This window comes from Littorina saxatilis, linkage group LG9 (genome assembly GCF_037325665.1).
Source record: "Littorina saxatilis isolate snail1 linkage group LG9, US_GU_Lsax_2.0, whole genome shotgun sequence".
Lineage (NCBI taxonomy): Eukaryota > Metazoa > Mollusca > Gastropoda > Littorinimorpha > Littorinidae > Littorina > Littorina saxatilis.
In genome coordinates this window covers 60493107-60511814 of record NC_090253.1, presented here as the reverse complement: position 1 = coordinate 60511814, position 18708 = coordinate 60493107, and the positions used below count along the sequence as shown (strand labels likewise).

Here is an 18708-nt window from a genome sequence, read left to right as displayed (position 1 = left end):
TCAAGGCGCCAAAATGATCCACCAAGATTTCTCTGTGTATAGGTGAAAGCGAGTGAGCTGTACAAGTTCATCAGACGAACTTCCACGGCCGTCGCTCCTTTCACTGGAGTCACGACCCCTCCCCCTGCCGCCTTCAGCCAGCCCGGGGCCAGCGACGACCTGCAGGCGGGGCTCAGAGACATCCAAAGTCAGCTGCGGCAGATATGGAGTACCATGCCCGACAACAAAAGCCGTAAGCGAATCGTCAAGCGTCTGTACATCAAGTGGCACCCCGACAAGAACCCAGACAGACAGGAGTTTTGCATCCAGGTTGTGCAGACGATACATCATTATGTGTCGCTGCTGGGATTGCCTTAAAATTAGGTAATTTGTCAATTGTGTACCAAAGTTTTCCAAAGAACATTTAGAGGTTTATTGAGTTTGCTACAAATACATGTTTTGCCTGAATCCTGTTCTTGTTGGGTTATTGTTTAATTATGTTACATGCCCTTGAATATCTTATTAAGTTTTAATATGTTTTGACAATAACCATGCCATTTGAGATTGAAACTGTTGATTTTAGTGATGGAAATTGGCGGTTCACTATTATGTAAATACTATGAAGTTAAAGGGATTAGGAATGCCGCCTTTTATCACGTTTAGGTTTTTGTGGAGTTTTGACAAATAGTGCTGTGTTCTGGTTTTGTAAAAGAAGAGAGACCCGCATTCAACTTTTTTACTGGAAAAATAAGAAAATGTGATGCCCCTATCCCTGTACATTTGTGTGTGATTTATGCTTGTGGATGTTTGGTTGTTATCAGTGTTTTTTTAATTGTTTTAATTATCAAATATGTATACTCATCCCTTTTGCTAGTTTAGTAGTTTGAGTTGTGCTTGTTTGAATCCTTTTTTTCTGGGTGACTCATATACAGTACACTTACATTTTTCATTGTTGTGTAACAAAAACATTGGGTTTTGTGCATGCTGTGGTATGCTTAATAATTTTAAATGCTGCTGGATCGTAAACATTGTACATTTAGCGCAAGTATTGTTATTATGATATGCTTTCAGCATGAGCAAAAGTATATAGCACTTTAAAAGGTAAAATCAAAATATATATTACTCTGTTTAAGTAACTGTTTAAAGCCAATTCTATATTGTTCTGGTCTTAATTCATCTGAATACTTCTTGCAAAATGAATGTAACATTACAGGGGCGGACGAGGGGGGTGCACAGGGTGCAGGTGCACCCCCTCCAGCAAAATAAAAATAAAAAAATTGGAAAGCTGATTCTATGACCATTTCTAAGTTCAGATGGCACCAGATGGCACCATTTTGCTTCTTTGGGCCAACATTTTTGACGGGGGGGCATGCCCCCGGACCCCCCTAGCAAATTCGGGCGCTTCGCGCCCATCACATTCACTTTCGATTCAAAGTGCACCCCCCCCCCCCCTTACAAAGCAACTGATCCGCCCCTGCATTAATGGCAAATTGTTGTTTTTCTTATATGTTTTGTTTATATTTTTTGTGCCTATGGTCTTTTACTTAGAATTCTTGCTGCCTGTAAAAAATAACAAAAGGTGATATTAGTGCCATGTTGTCTTATCAAAAGTACCTTGCGCAGCTTCACTGCATGTGAATTTTGTTGTCCCATTAAGGTTTAAATCAATATTGAGTTGTCATGTCCATGATTTGTGTATATATAAAAGTGTGTGTATATCTGCTTAATTTATGTTGAACTATTATTTTGTATGCATGTTAAATGTATCTGTTTGTCTTACTGTTTTGATTACTTTGAACCTTGAATCATTCCACACATCCTCATTCATTGTGTGGACGTGAAATAACTTTGTGACAAATACTACCGTGCAGATACTCTGAATGTTTAATTCCGGTCGTCCCCCCAGACAAGATTTTTAATTTTTAATGGAGATCAAGATAATCCGGTCTTGTGCTTGTGTGTAAAAACTGATTGAAATATTTATGTGTGCAATATGTGATAACCAGACTGTACGTCATTTGTATATTTATTTCTGATTGTAAATTTGTTTTGAAAATTCCAAATCATTTGTAGGCTTGTTGTTGTTTTCATATCAATAAATTTATGTAAATTTGATGAGTATGTAAACAGAAATAAACCATTCAAACCAGATCAAGATCTTAACATTTGTTTAAGTAAGAGATGTAAAAAGACATGAGCTGTTTAAAACCTTCTTTTTACAGTGAGAGACCTTAATGTAAATAGTTTTAAACATGAAGACTGCTGTGTAAAAAAAAAAGGTGCATTGTCCCAGACAGCCATGTCGGATGAAAGGACGTTAAAAACATTAACAACCCAAACAAATAAACATCTTTTACTTTTCATGAACATGTGTTTACAAATAACTTTTCATGCATATTATATATATCTGTGTTTAATTACTACTTTGCATGCGTATCTACGTATATCTTTTTGTGTTTAACTATGACTATTCATGCGTATTATATACATCTGTGTTTAACTACTACTTTGCATGCGTCTGATATCTACATATATCTCTCAGTGTTTAACTATAACTTTTCATGCATATTATATGCACCTGTGTTTAACTACTACTTTGCATGCGTCTTATATCAACGTATATCTCTCTCTCTCTGTTTAACTATGACTATTCATGCGTATTATATACATCTGTGTTGAAGTATTGCAATTTATGAGTTATTTAGATTTGTTGAATATCTTTATTTAACTATAAATGATTGTGAATATTATAATAATAAACAAAAAGGTGCAGTCTGATGGAAAATGCAGCCATGTCGGTAAGAGGTGACCCGTCTCACCTCTCAGACAAAAGATTTAGAAGGTCTCCATCCTTCTCCTTCTTCTGCATTCATTGTCTGCAACTCCCGGTTGCATTCGGTGTTGTTTCTTTTGTTTTGTTTTTAGCACGAGTGTGCTTTTACGTGAATGTACCTTTTCCCACTCTATTTTAAAGGCTGGGTTTGTTTTTAATACATGCTGGATATTTTCGTGGTTTCTTTAACCCACCGAAGTTGAACAGGATTTGTTTGTGTGCATATGGTCTTGTGCTTGTGTGTAAACACAGAAGGCACGAACAAGAATGAAGAAAAAATTTACCTTGCGGATGGGAAATTTCTTCCCCTTTGACCAACCGGGCACAGCCGGGGTTCGAACCCCGAATGTTTCAGCTTGAAGACACACTTCTTTACTGCGCCCGTCTGTGTCCATCCAAACATTGATCCTCGGTTGTTTTAATCCAACTGATATATGTCTTTATTGATGCACTGGGAAACCTCTGTAGTACTATGATTGGTTTTTGCTTATTTGCACTATGATTGGTTTTTGCTTATTTGCACTATGATTGGTTTTTGCTTATTTGCACTATGATTGGTTTTTGCTTATTTGCACTATGATTGGTTTTTGCTTATTTGCACTATGATTGGTTTTTGTTTATTTGCACTATGATTGGTTTTTTGTCAATCATCTGTGTCACAAATAACTTTTGGTACAGAATAGTATACCCAGCTTTGGCAATTCGTGTGGTTGTTTTTATGTGAAATTGTTGCTTTCAACTTTTATTTTCCCCCGCGTGCGCACGTGAACATGGCTCTGTTGATAATGTTATGCCTGCCAGCGTTTTGCATTGAGAACTCTCACATTCCTTCTTTTGTTTAATCAATTGATTTATTAAGTAGTTACTCAATTAGTTAATTTATTTGTGTATGAGCTTCCCCAGAAGTTCGCTGACTTCTTCACTGCGAAGATCGCGCTTATTCGCGAGAAGCTTGATTCTGCTGTTGTCCCGCCTTCACCGGTTGCCGATAGGATGTATTGTGGTCCAGCCCTGCAGCGTTTTGAGCCTGTCACCAGCGAGTTTGTAAAAAAGGTGTGTTTAGGCGCTAGTCCGAAAACGTGCGAGCTTGACCCCATTCCGTCCTCTCTGCTGTGTGATTGTATTGATGACCTTCTTCCATACCTCACTCACGTCATCAACGACTCTCTGACTTCCGGCTCATTCCCAGATGAATTCAAACCTGCAATAGTTAGGCCCCTCATCAAAAAACCTTCACTTGACAAGAATTCCTTGAAAAACTTTAGGCCCGTTTTGAACTTGTCATTCTTTTCAAAAATCACTGAAAAAATTGTCCTTTCACAACTTCTCACTCACCTAGAGCAAAACCACCTTCTCAACACCCATCAGTCTGCATACAGGAAAAACCATAGTACTGAGACAGCACTTCTGAAGATTGTAAACGACATCCTTCTTAGCTTTGACGAAAATCAGGTCTCCATTCTAACACTACTGGACTTGTCTAGCGCATTCGATACGATAGACCACGAAATTCTGCTCCACAGGCTTCAGCACTCCTTTGGTGTTCATGATCTGGCCCTTTCCTGGGTTCGTTCGTACCTTAAGGCTGTTCTTAACCAGACGAACCTTTGGTTCGCGAACTAGGTTCGTGGGGTTCGGCGAACCTCAAGACTGGTTCGGCGAACTTGTCTTGGTTCTTAACCAGACGAACCTGAGTTTTCGAACTAGGTTTGGGGGGTTCGGCGAACTAGGTTCGGGGTTTGCAAGTCATGTCTTGGGAACCTTGAAGATCGGGCCGAACCTTTGACTCTTCTGCCAAGGAGGAAGACAAATTATTGAAAAACTGAATCTCAATGGCGGACGAAATCACCCAAGTCAAAATTACATTTTCTGAGATTTTATAAAAACAACGCTTGAACGAAAAGGTAGAATGGTGACTTCCGTTCGATTTCAAGTTAAGCTTTTCACTTTTCCGAGCAAGACAACCGCTGAGAGTGAAAAAACGCCGCTGTTCGACTTCGAAATTTCCAGTCGTAGACGACCTTCGCTTCTGCAGCATTGTGTTAGTGCAGGTGAGGCAGTGTTACTCATTTCGCTGAGCTCGTTTTCATATTGTTGTGCATTAGGATCATCTAGTATGATATGAATAAAAGCAGGAATGACTTCGGCATGTAAACGCATTGATTTTGTCGAAATCAGCACAGCAGTAAGCTAGATTCTTTCTGCTCAATTTGTTTAATTTTTTTCTTCAAAAGTTTATGACTTTGATTTTGATTGTTTGTTTGTCTCATCGGCACAACATCCATCAGGCAAAATATCAATATGTTGAATGATAACGTTGAGATAAGGAAGTTCACACATTTATCTGCTTGCAACAACAATCGCAAGGACAGATCTATCTGCTTCGTTGACTGCTAGATTTTCATTGAATTTCCCAAGTAATGATGATCTCGTTTTCAATTAGATCTGGACAGTGTTTGTGTTCTTAGATTCATGATTGACCATGCAGGCTGATTGAGATCATAACATTGTGTTTGTTTGTGCTGGTGCAATGTGCAGATCAATGGCCCGGACCGCAGGATGACCCAGTGATCAATACAACTTGAGTTCACCACTCAACATTGTCTTCCACCTAACTCAAGGGCAAAAATAAAGGTACATGCTGGTGAAATCATTGTGCAATTTATGTCTGTGAAGATCAAGATAGTTGTTAGCTCTAACTGATCATGCTTATTATTATCAAGTTACATACACACTCCGCCCCAGCACCACCCTAAACCCATAACAACACTCTCCAGTCCAACTACCCCCACCCTTCCGTGCAACATATGTTGCCGTCTGTACCTTGTTTGTGGTTATGGGGAGTGCTCAAATAGTTCCATAACTGTTAATATAAATTAAAAGTACTGAGAGTTTCATTTTCCATTGCTCTTCCCCTTCCTCACGTCACATTACACACTCCCTTTGCCCCATCCCCCACCCCCTCTCTCTTTCTATGCTCTCTTTTTTCTTTTACTTCTTCTCTTTCTCTCTCTCTCTACCTGTATAAATCAGCTCTCTGGTTGTTGCTTCTGTAAGTGTAATGTAAAGTTCTACATCTCTGCATTTGTATTGTCATTTTTCAGAATGCCCTTGTAATAACTTCAGCGTCTGCCCATGGAGTCTATAAATGTCTCAAATGTGATGTGATCAAGAGGATGCCGCAATGATCCAGGTAATATTGCAAATACTCAAACTGATCTAAAAGCAGAAGCATAACGTGATCCACAAACATTTCTGCTTAAACATTACAGGGTTACAGTACACCCAGAAAAACAGCTGGATGTTAGTGCATAATTATCTGCAAGTGCAAGCAACATCGACCCTCTCCCCCTGCTCTTTTTCCATCAGCAAGAGCAACATTTATTTTCATGTACAACTTTTCTAGTGCCTCTTATGTTGTATAACTGTTGATATTTAAATGAAGCAAGTGTTTGTTTTCAATGGCACTGCATTTCCCATGTACACACACACACACACACACACACACATTCGCATTGTCTCTGCCTGTCTGTCTGTGTCTGTCTGTCTGTCTCTCTCTCTGTCTCTCTCTGTCTGTCTGTCTGTCTCTCTCTCTCTCTCTCTCTCTCTCTCTCTCTCTCTCTCTCTCTCTCTCTCTCTCTCTCTCTCTCTCTCTCTCTCTCTGTTTTTACATCAGTAATTTTGATCACTTGCACTTCACTGGGATTTAGTTACTGAATCAGTCATTCAGTGAGAGTGTTATGTAGAGTAAGAGTATTGAGTCTGCTGCTGCTGCTGCTGTTGTTCTTACTCATTACTGTTTTTTCTCTCTGCATAATTCTTGTTCTCCCTTAAAATGCTGGTGTTTTTTTCATCATTACAGTATCTGTCCATTGAGTCTGCGTCTGAGCTGTGATGGGACCAAAAAGATTCCAGAATGAAAGAGGTAACTTTTACTGATCTTTATTTAGTTTATAGAGAAGTTGGTTCACATAATGATAATGCATTACAGAGTTGCTGCCTTTTTAGATATATTAAACATTGTACCAGTCATTACATGATCAAACTGTGTTAGCCACCCCACCTTCCCCGGTTCCCAGCTATCCTTCTATCCCCGCCTCTAAACCCCCACCCCAATCCTTCCATCTCCCCCAAATCAAATTTACTGACACAACACTGATTTTCATTTTACCTTATTTAAGTGTTCTTTGAATAAAATTATATAGCCTGTTGCTGCTGCAAATGTTGTTGTGACTGTTCTTCCTCAGTGTATATTTTTTTCGTTTCCTCAGAATGCAGTTCTCCCATGCACCACAGCGTCTATCAATGGAGTCTACAATATTGTCTGGGATGTGATTTGAGCAAGAGCATGTCAGAATGATCAAGGTAACTTTTTAAACACACAGAACTGATCAAACTGTAGAATTCAAGTACACAATTTCAGATGTTTTCAAATGCATAACATACTGCAACAGTCAGGGTCTTTCTCCACTTAAAGAGTGTGAGGTTTTCTTGGTAAAATTGCGATTTTTGTCGCTATGCGCAGAGTGCGACCGTTTTATTTGATTTTTGTACTATAAAGGCAGATATTCAAATAAAAGAAAGTCTTGCATGGGGAGGAAGGAATATGCATGAGGCTTTTGACAAGACAAACTGTCCTTATTAGAGTCTAAACATACGTTCCTACCGTTAGAACCAAAATGTCAGACATCATAGATGCTCCAATTAAACAAAAGAAGGGCATCCTTTTACTTAAACATAATTATACACTGTACCGCACATTAATAACCTGGTTGTGTTCTGTGGCAGTGCATAGTGGGAACCTTTTTGCTTAATGAATTTCACATGTGTCTGTAACTTGAATCTCCACCAAAAGAAGCTGGACGTAAAAAGGGGTGTCTAAAAAAAAAGCGCCCTATTTCCTTTTTGATCTCCTTTTTTTTTCGCAGTCAAAAATGTGATTAAAAAGAAAATAGGGAGGTTTTTTTACCATCCTGTATAGTCTTGTTGTTCCCATGTAAACACCTAGTCAAACATGTGGTGTCTGATATGCTGGGTAATATGGTGAGGAACATGCCTTTAAAGGCCCAGTCATAATTGTGAAAGCCGTTCTGCTCAGCTGGAATTTGATGAATTTTGTTGTTGTTGTGTTTAATGAAATGAATTCGCAAAAAGGAAAACAATTTTTTTTACTGTTCACACAAAGCACTTGTAGATATTTGGTATGTGCCGCATGTCAGGGGTGGTCTTATTCAATCAATCAATATGAGGCTTATATCGCGCGTATTCCGTGGGTACAGTTCTAAGCGCAGGGATTTTTTTAATTTTATTTTATGTGTATGCAATTTATATCGCATACATATTCAAGACGCAGGGATTTATTTATGCCGTGTGAGATGGAATTTTTTTACACAATACATCACGCATTCACATCGGCCAGCAGATCGCAGCCATTTCGGCGCATATCCTACTTTTCACGGCCTATTATTCCAAGTCACACGGGTATTTTGGTGGACATTTTTATCTATGCCTATACAATTTTGCCAGGAAAGACCCTTTTGTCAATCGTGGGATCTTTAATGTGCACACCCGAATGTAGTGTACACGGAAGGGACCTCGGTTTTTCGTCTCATCCGAAAGACTAGCACTTGAACCCACCACCTAGGTTAGGAAAGGGGGGAGAAAATTGCCAACGCCCTGACCCAGGGTCGAACTCGCAACCTCTCGCTTCCGAGCGCAAGTGCGTTACCACTCGGCCACCCAGTCCTAATACATACAGGTACTTTTCCACAGTGGAACCCCCCTTTCAGACCCATTCATTTCAGACTTCCTCCTTTTTAAGATCTTGCTTCTTTAGATGTTCTGTGACGGGTGAAGTGGCGCGCAGTGGTAAGACGTCGGCCTCCTAATCGGGAGGTCGTGAGTTCGAATCCCGGTCGCTGCCGCCTGGTGGGTTAAGAGTGGAGATTTTTCCGATCTACCAGGTCAACTTATGTGCAGACCTACTTAGTGACTTAATCCCCTTCGTGTGTACACGCAAGCACAAGACCAAGTGCGCACGGAAAAGATCCTGTAAACCATGTCGGAGTTCGGTGGGTTATGGAAACACGAAAATACCCAGCATGCCTACTCAACGAAAGCGGAGTGAAGCTGACTATGCTCTCAGAGTATAGTGTGGGGAACCCAAATGGGCAAACAAGCTCACACGTCACCAGAATTTCTGGAACGCTGAAGAAGAAGAAGATGTTCTGTTCATAACCTCTGTAAATTACCCCCATTTTTAGACCCCTTCCATTTTAAGACTTGATTTTCTCACATTTTTTAAGGTCTTAAAAGGGGTTTCCCTTGTACTCCTAAAAAACCCTGACCCACAAAGTAATTTACTTATAACTGCTGTAATCGTTCCTTCCGTGTGCTATTATCTGTGGGTTTTGGTTTTTTTCTCCTGTGTTGTCTCATCCTCTGTGCGCCCTGAAAGAGACCTCCGGGTCGAAATTGCCGTACCTTGTCTTATCCAGCTGTGATCCCGCCTTCGTATTAATGTGAGGGCAGTACTTTTTTTAAACTTTCAATATTGACCGTACGTTTTGCATAAAACACCAATAATGAATTAACAAGTCGCGTAAGGCGAAAATACAATATTTAGTCAAGTAGCTGTCGAACTCACAGAATGAAACTGAACGCAATGCCATTTTTCAGCAAGACCGTATACTCGTAGCATCGTCAGTCCACCGCTCATGGCAAAGGCAGTGAAATTGACAAGAAGAGCGGGGTAGTAGTTGCGCTAAGAAGGATAGCACGCTTTTCTGTACCTCTCTTTGTTTTAACTTTCTGAGCGTGTTTTTAATCCAAACATATCATATCTATATGTTTTTGGAATTAGGAACCGACAAGGAATAAGATGAAAGTGTTTTTAAATTGATTTCGACAATTTAATTTTGATAATAATTTTTATATATTTAATTTTCAGAGCTTGTTTTTAATCCGAATATAACATATTTATATGTTTTTGGAATCAGCAAATGATGGAGAATAAGATAAACGTAAATTTGGATCGTTTTATAAATTTGTATTTTTTTTACAATTTTCAGATTTTTAATGACCAAAGTCATTAATTAATTTTTAAGCCACCAAGCTGTAATGCAATACCGAAGTCCGGGCTTCGTCGAAAATTACTTACCAAAATTTGAACCAATTTGGTTGAAAAATGAGGGCGTGACAGTGCCGCCTCAACTTTCACAAAAAGCCGGATATGACGTCATCAAAGACATTTATCAAAAAAATGAAAAAAACGTTCGGGGATTTCATACCCAGAAACTCTCATGTCAAATTTCATAAAGATCGGTCCAGTAGTTTAGTCTGAATCGCTCTACACACACACACAGACACACACACACACGCACACACGCACATACACCACGACCCTCGTTTCGATTCCCCCTCGATGTTAAAATATTTAGTCAAAACTTGACTAAATATAAAAATACATCAGAAAATTATTTCCTCACTATACACAATAACCCCTCATTTAAAGGCTGACAAAGTCCTATTTAATTAGTTTACTTACTTCCAGGGCTTTTCCCATCGTTGCGGGGATGTATAAATTAAGCTTCCTGCAAAGTTTTAGGTTTGAAGTCCTTACCAATTACAAGAAATAATCAATTCTTAATAAAGTTTATTGCTATCTTTAGAAACAGTTCTCCAGGGCTTGGGCTATTTTTAGACCGTCAACACAGACAGTACAGCTTCGTCAATCCCCGCGTGAAGGAAATCGCTCACCTTCCACGTGCAAAACGTAGTGATATTGACACGCCAGATTAGCGCGGTAGCGGATTGTGCTAAGCAGGAAAGCGCGCTTTTCTGTATTCTTGTTAACTTCGCAATTTCCGGAAAACATCCACTTTCACTTTGAGACTGTTCTGTTTACATTCGACACTATCAACACCACTTTGCAATACTGAAATAATTTTTTTTGTTTTCGAAAGCTACAGCCAATCGTTATTATATCCCCTTAGGTACAGTTTTATAACATTATTGGCACATGTAAACAATAGGAATTAATTAATGAACGCTACGAAAAGGGCAGCCTTTAACCTTTGCCGTGCTTCCTGGGTTCACCTGTACCCAGAGACACACTAAAATCATTGTAACTCTGGAACCATTAAAGGTATCGTTTTGAAATTTTAAGTATCTCTCACACACCTAATTTGCTCTCTGTCTGCAAATTTTTAGTGTGTACATGACAAAACATCAGAATTAATTGATTATGATAATTTACATAAACACTACCGATGGCGCGGGTTCACTCATACCCATACTTTTAAAGAGTAGTAGTGATTGTAACTATCCCTCTGCCGACGGCGCGGGTTCTGCTACACCCATAATTACCAAAGCGGCGGAACAGTGTCTGTCTGCCTGTTTGTCTCCAAGAGACTGTCTGTCTCTCTGTTTGTCTGTCCGTATCTCTCTGTCTGTATGTCTGTTGTCAGTTGCTCTGTCTGTCTGTCTGTCTGTCTATCCGTCTATCTGACTGTCTGTCTCTGTCTCTCTCTCTCTGTCTGTCTCTCTGTCTGTCTCTCTCTCTCTGTCTCTCTCTCTTAGTCTCTCTCTGTCTCTCTCTCTTAGTCTCTCTCTCTGTCTCTCTTTCTTAGTCTCTCTCTCTCTCTCTCTTTCTTAGTCTCTCTCTTTCTTAGTCTCTCTCTCTCTTAGTCTCTCTCTCTCTTTCTTAGTCTCTCGCTCTCTCTCTTTCTTAGTCTCTCTCTCTCTTTCTTAGTCTCTCTCTCTCTTTTTTAGTCTCTCTCTCTCTTTCTTAGTCTCTCTCTCTCTCTCTCTTAGTCTCTCTCTCTCTCTTTCTTAGTCTCTCTCTCTGTCTCTCTCTCTCTTAGTCTCTCTCTCTGTCTCTTTCTTTGTCTCTCTCTCTCTCTTTCTTAGTCTCTCTCTCTCTTTCTTAGTCTCTCTCTCTTTCTTAGTCTCTCTCTCTCTCTTTCTTAGTCTCTCTCTCTCTCTTTCTTAGTCTCTCGCTCTCTTTCTTAGTCTCTCTCTCTCTTTTTTTAGTCTCTCTCTCTCTTTCTTAGTCTCTCTCTCTCTCTCTCTTAGTCTCTCTCTCTCTCTTTCTTAGTCTCCCTCTCTCTCTAAGTCTCTCTCTCTTTCTTAGTCTCTCTTTCTCTCTCTCTTTCTTAGTCTCTCTCTCTCTCTTTCTTAGTCTCTCTCTCTCTTTTTTAGTCTCTCTCTCTCTTTCTTAGTCTCTCTCTCTCTTTCTTAGTCTCTCTCTCTTTCTTAGTCTCTCTCTCTCTCTCTAGCTCTTTCTTAGTCTCTCTCTCTCTCTCTTTCTTAGTCTCTCTCTCTCTCTTTCTTAGTCTCTCTCTCTCTCTCTTTCTTAGTCTCTCTCTCTCTCTTTCTTAGTCTCTCTCTCTCTCTTTCTTAGTCTCTCTCTCTCTCTTTCTTAGTCTCTCTCTCTTTCTTAGTCTCTCTCTCTCTCTTTCTTAGTCTCTCTATCTCTTTCTTTCTTAGTCTCTCTCTCTCTCTTTCTTAGTCTCTCTCTCTCTCTAAGTCTCTCTCTCTCTTTCTTAGTCTCTCTCTCTCTCTCTCTCTCTCTCTCTCTCTCTTAGTCTCTCTCTCTTTCTTTGTCTCTCTTTCTCTCTCTTAGTCTCTCTCTCTCTCTTTCTTAGTCTCTCTCTCTTTTTTAGTCTCTTTCTCTCTCTTTCTTAGTCTCTCTCTCTCTCTCTTTCTTAGTCTCTCTCTCTCTTTCTTAGTCTCTCTCTCTCTTTCTTAGTCTCTCTCTCTTTCTCTCTCTTAGTCTCTCTCTCTTTCTTAGTCTCTCTTTCTCTCTCTTAGTCTCTCTCTCTCTCTCTCTTTCTTAGTCTCTCTCTCTCTTTTTAGTCTCTCTCTCTCTCTTTCTTAGTCTCTCTCTCTCTTTCTTTTTCTTAGTCTCTCTCTCTCTCTTTTAGTCTCTCTCTCTCTTTCTTAGTCTCTCTCTCTCTTTCTTAGTCTCTCTCTCTTTCTTAGTCTCTCTCTCTCTCTCTCTCTAGCTCTTTCTTAGTCTCTCTCTCTCTCTCTTTCTTAGTCTCTCTCTCTCTCTTTCTTAGTCTCTCTCTCTCTCTCTTTCTTAGTCTCTCTCTCTCTCTTTCTTAGTCTCTCTCTCTCTCTCTTTCTTAGTCTCTCTCTCTCTCTTTCTTAGTCTCTCTCTCTTTCTTAGTCTCTCTCTCTCTTTCTTAGTCTCTCTCTCTCTCTCTTTCTTAGTCTCTCTCTCTCTCTTTCTTAGTCTCTCTCTCTCTCTTAGTCTCTCTCTCTCTTTCTTAGTCTCTCTCTCTCTCTCTCTCTCTCTCTCTCTCTCTTAGTCTCTCTCTCTTTCTTAGTCTCTCTTTCTCTCTCTTAGTCTCTCTCTCTCTCTTTCTTAGTCTCTCTCTCTTTTTTAGTCTCTCTCTCTCTCTTTCTTAGTCTCTCTCTCTCTCTCTTTCTTAGTCTCTCTCTCTCTCTCTTAGTCTCTCTCTCTCTTTATTAGTCTCTCTCTCTCTCTCTCTTAGTCTCTCTCTCTTTCTTAGTCTCTCTTTCTCTCTCTTAGTCTCTCTCTCTCTCTCTCTTTCTTAGTCTCTCTCTCTCTTTTTAGTCTCTCTCTCTCTCTTTCTTAGTCTCTCTCTCTCTTTCTTTTTCTTAGTCTCTGTCTCTCTCTCTTTCTTAGTCTCTCTCTCTCTTTTTCTTAGTCTCTCTCTCTCTCTTTCTTAGTCTCTCTCTCTCTTTCTTTGTCTCTCTCTCTCTCTTTCTTAGTCTCTCTCTCTTTCTTAGTCTCCCTCTCTCTCTTTCTTAGTCTCTCTCTCTCTCTTTCTTAGTCTCTCTCTCTCTCTTTCTTAGTCTCTCTCTCTCTCTTTCTTAGTCTCTCTCTCTCTTTCTTAGTCTCTCTCTCTCTCTCTTTCTTAGTCTCTCTCTCTCTTTATTTGTCTCTCTCTCTCTTAGTATCTCTCTCTCTCTCTCTCTTTCTTAGTCTCTCTCTCTCTTTCTTTCTTAGTCTCTCTCTCTTTCTTAGTCTCTCTCTCTCTTTCTTAGTCTCTTTCTCTTTCTTAGTCTCTCTCTTTCTTAGTCTCTCTCTCCCTCTCTTTCTTAGTCTCCCTCTCTCTCTTTCTTAGTCTCTCTCTCTCTTTCTTAGTCTCTCACTCTCTTTCTTAGACTCTCTCTCTCTCTTTCTTAGTCTCTCTCTCTCTCTCTTTCTTATTCTCTCTCTCTCTTTCTTAGTCTCTCTCTCTCTCTTTCTTGGTCTCTCTCTCTCTCTCTTTCTTAGTCTCTCTCTCTCTCTCTCTCTCTCTCTCTCTCTCTTTCTTAGTCTCTCAGTCTCTCTCAGTCTCTCCCTCGCCCTCTCCCTCCCCCTCTCCCTCCCCTGCAAGAGGTCGGTGAAGGAAGAAACTCGATGCAACCACTGAAGTAGCGCTGTGGGTTTCCCTGAACCCACCCCGTCGTTAGAGAAATAAACGGTAAAAACCCTCTTTCAAATGTATGGGTTCAGACAAACCCGCATCGTCGTTAGAGGAATAAACGGTAAAAACCCTCTTTCAAATGTATGGGTTCAGACAAACCCGCATCGTCGGGAGTGTGTAGTCAAAAGCGGCATCCGGCAAAGGTTAACCTATGAACTTGCAACTGTGTTGACCTGTGTAATGTAACATAGACCACCACCATCTCTGTCTCTGTCTCTCTCTCTCTCTCTTACACCCCTTACCTGTTCGCAAACCTTTACCCAAATGTATGCTAAATGTATATACAATACAAGACAAGACAAGACATGGCAAGACAAGACAAGTTAGGAAAAGGTTGCCAGTAGGCCAATAGAGGGATGACAAGACAAGACAAGGCATGACAAGACAAGACAGGACAGGACAGGGACCAAAAAAAAAAGAAAGAAAAAAAGAAAGATAACTAATTCGGTCAACAGATGTAAAAGAAATAAGCATTTGTTTGGGTTGAATGTTTGGGTGTCACCCTGTATATATTTGTATTTTTGCAGGACAGGGTCAAGTTGTGATGATGTCAGGGCGACTGAAGACACACCAACAAGTATTCTTCGGAAGTGTTTGGAACACAAATGAACATTATTTCATAATAAAAAGGCGGCTGACATTGATGTTCATATCGGTTCATGTTCATATTCTCAGCACAGACGTGTGCTTAGAAATCGGATGTTTAAGAACAAGAGACAACCCTGAATAAAGCCTTATGAAATATGGTTGGAGCTGGATCAAAAGTGTGTGTGTGTGTGTGTGTGTGATTGAAGGGCAACATTTATAAATGATGAGACAGAAAGCTAAAGCACATCCTTTTATCGTACGTTCCATATCGTCCTCCTACTTTAAATGCTTGCTAATACAGACGTTCTCCAAGAAAACGTCTATCCAGTAATGTTTTGTTTATCGCAATGAAAGCTTTTTTTTGAGAAGAATGAAGAGGAATCAAATTTTTTAAAAACAAAAACCAAGACCAATTGAATTGCTCAAAACGTAAAGAAACAGGATGATTTTGGTTCAGTAGTACTATTTGTAGACCCTTAAAGCAATACATCCACAAGGGATTCCAGTGTATCAGTGCAAATAGAAAATTTCTGATATAACTTGAAAATTAAAACAGACTGAATTGTGATAAAAAGAACCAAAATCCCGAGTAGTTTTTTTTTAGGTCTCCCTCTTCACTCAATCCCCAAACTCATATTCTGTACCGAAAAGAGCTCAAACACACACGTGGACAGACAGACACGCACACACACTTTGGTAAACATCATGTATGCTTCTCGACTCTGCTGATCCACAATTAGAAATATCGCTATCATCATTTATTTTTGGTCACCGTCTTTCCCTTTTCACAGGCAAGTTTTTTTGTGTAGCATTTCCCATAGAACCCCGATGGCTCCACGGTAGACACAATGATCAGTCCATACCAGTCATGTTATTTTCTCGAATCAATTTATAACCTTTAACCCAGGAGGGTAAATGACATCAGGAATCAGGAATCAGGAATTTTACGCCGCTTGGAACCTTTTTAGGTTATTTGCGCGACGGGGGTGAGAGCGCACCGCCTATACGTTAAAAACAAACTAAGGACCTATCAATTTCTGTGTGTCCTCATAAAAACATCTAACATGTTACTTCAAGTAACCCCTAGTTTAGGACACCCCATAACCTATACAATTTCCTATCATTGTTTGGGTGTTTGAGGAGCTGGGGGGTAACGAGGGACGTAAAGCACCCAACATCTATGACATAGAAGGCTTCGGGTAATCTTGAACTTTAATGTGTTAAATTCATAGCTCATAATTCAAGCCTCCAAATTTGGAGAACCTGCACTTGTAGATCATAACAAGTCTTTTAGATCCCTTTAAAGTCACGGAATGAACTCCGATGAACTGTACGAATCATAGCGTACTCTGGTACGAATGCATTTTGTTTACAAATTACATGCGTCAAAGAAGGAATTATCCGTGTCAGCGGACAGGGGAGGCAACTTTGTCGTGTAATTGAAGTCCCTTGGTTGACAACCTACGCCATTTTCGCCGATCAAACAACCAAATTAATTAATTATGCTTAGGTTTGGAGCTTAATCCGTCAATTAATTTGATGATAAATGTTCTTGGGCTTGTACTTGGATCTAAAATAAGTAAAGTATGCCACTCGATTCTGAGCTATGAATTTAACACACTAAAGTTCAAGATTACCAGGCTTCGTGCACCATGATCAAGTGGGAAGGAGAGACCCAAATCGACAACCAGCACGGAGTTACCACTCAATCGGTGATTTCGTCTTGAAGGCAGCCATTTTTGGAAGGGGAATAACTTACTTGCTTTTATTGTCGACTCGGAGTGAGCTCCCCTCGTTTGTCGGCGATCCAGGTTTCGTGTCTTAACTGGACGAACTAGACCTTGAGTTCGCCGAACTAGTTCACCCAGTTAAGACATAAACCATGGTTCGCGAACCTTAGTTCGGCGAACCAATGGTTCGTCTGGTTAAGAACAGCCTTTACTAACCGGACGCAGACCGTTTGTGTCAACGGCATCAAATCTCAACCTTCAGCTCTCCAATACGGTGTCCCGCAAGGGTCCGTGCTTGGCCCCATACTTTTCGTTCTATATGCCTCCCCTGTGTCCGATGTTATCAGTCGCCATGCGTTGTCGCACGAGAGTTTCGCTGATGATACACGGCTTCATCAGTCTGCCCCCCTTGCTGAAGTTGACGATCTGGTATCTCGGACACAGGATTGCATTGCGGACCTCAGTGATTGGATGTCTTTAAACAAACTCCAGTTAAATAGTGACAAAACCGAAGTTATGCTGGCCTGTCCCAAGAAATTTCTCAATCACCCTTCTCTTCCTGCCTCTCTCACTGTCAACGAACTACCTATCTCTTTCTCTCCGTCTGTCCGCAGCCTTGGCGTCACTCTCGATCCAACTCTCTCTTTCCAAAAACACATCTCTAACATCTGCAAGTCCGCCTATCTAGAGCTGCGCAAGATTAGTTCAGTCCGTCACTACCTCACCGCTGATGCAACCAAAACGTTAGTGTGTTCTTTAGTCCTTTCAAAGATAGATTATTGCAATTCTCTTCTGGCCGGTCTCCCTAAGTACCTTTTAGATAGACTTCAAAGGATCCAAAATAACGCTGCCCGCCTGGTCTTCAAATCTTCCAAGTATGAACACGCCACACCCCTTCTTCACTCTCTACACTGGCTGCCAATCACTAAAAGGATCGAATACAAACTTTCCTCTCTTTCTTTTGCCGTCGTTTCTGGTTCTGCCCCAGAATACTTGTCAGAACTCCTCAATCTCTACACCCCCTCTCGTCAGCTTCGCTCCGCCGCCGACACTCGACTCTTCCGACTCCCCACAGTGCAAACAAAGACATGTGGCGAGAGGTCCTTCGCCTATCAAGCCCCTGTGACCTGGAATAGATTACCTCTGCCTCTCAGACACACAGATTCTCTCACTACATTCAAGACAAATCTCAAAACACACCTCTTTCAGCGCAAGTGATTTCCCCTCCAGTATCTCCCCACCCACCCCATCCCGCCCCACCTCACCCCCTACCTAGTGCCTAAAATAACGTGTATATATATTTCCTGCGCTTTGTGTCAGCACTGTTTGTGTGTGTGTAAATAGTACCGTTGACACGTTTGTATATATAAGCCTACTGTGGTTCTTGTGCTTAGGCTGTGTATTGGACTGTCATTGTATGCCTGCATTATTAGTTGTCAGTAATTATTACATGTGCTGATTGTTCTCTTTGCCTGCGCGCGTATAGTATGTTGGTTATGTTTGGTCATAGTATGTTTGTTTATGTTTGGTCGTTATTTCTGTCTGTGCATGTATAGTTTGTTGGTTATGTTTGGTCGGTTTCTTTGCCTGTGCGTGTATGGTATGCTTGGTCGATGTATGTATTGTAAAGCACTAAGAGTAGACATTTCTCTAGAATAGCGCTATAAAAGTTTGCATTATTATTATTATTATTATGTATTATACTTTTGTGTGAAATACTATAAATTGTTTCTCTTGTCATAGGTTCTTTTTGACAATAGCATTCTGATGTTCCTGTGGTGTACAATTCGATTTTTCAATGACATTTATTTTTCATGAGTGTTTTTTTCATCGTTGTTAATTTGATATCAATACCTGGTTTTCAGTCGTAAGTACGCAAAATACGATTAAAAAAAATGGTTACACTTGTAGATTGTTGAATGAACCAACTGATGACAGCTTCACTGCTTGCTATTGCGAGATTAATTGAATTAGGACACCGTTTTGCGAGTCGGGAGCGTTTAAACAGAGCTACCCCACCCCTTTACTTCTCTTCTTTTGTCTTATTTCTGCCTTACCAGTCCTTTCACCTATATTTCCTTCCAAGAAAACTCTCCCTACTATTCCCTGCAGTTTTCCAATTCTTTTCTTGTTG

General features: G+C 40.4%; 1 long non-coding RNA gene across 1 annotated transcript; it reads left to right on the top strand.

The window, feature by feature from the left end:
- The first annotated feature begins 4388 nt into the window (after positions 1-4388).
- LOC138976681 (uncharacterized) lies at positions 4389-15760 on the top strand. The gene is made up of 6 exons (XR_011459113.1): positions 4389-4863; positions 5351-5446; positions 5917-6005; positions 6675-6737; positions 7084-7177; positions 14784-15760. It is a non-coding gene; the product is annotated as an uncharacterized lncRNA (long non-coding RNA).
- Positions 15761-18708: the final 2948 nt, after the last annotated feature.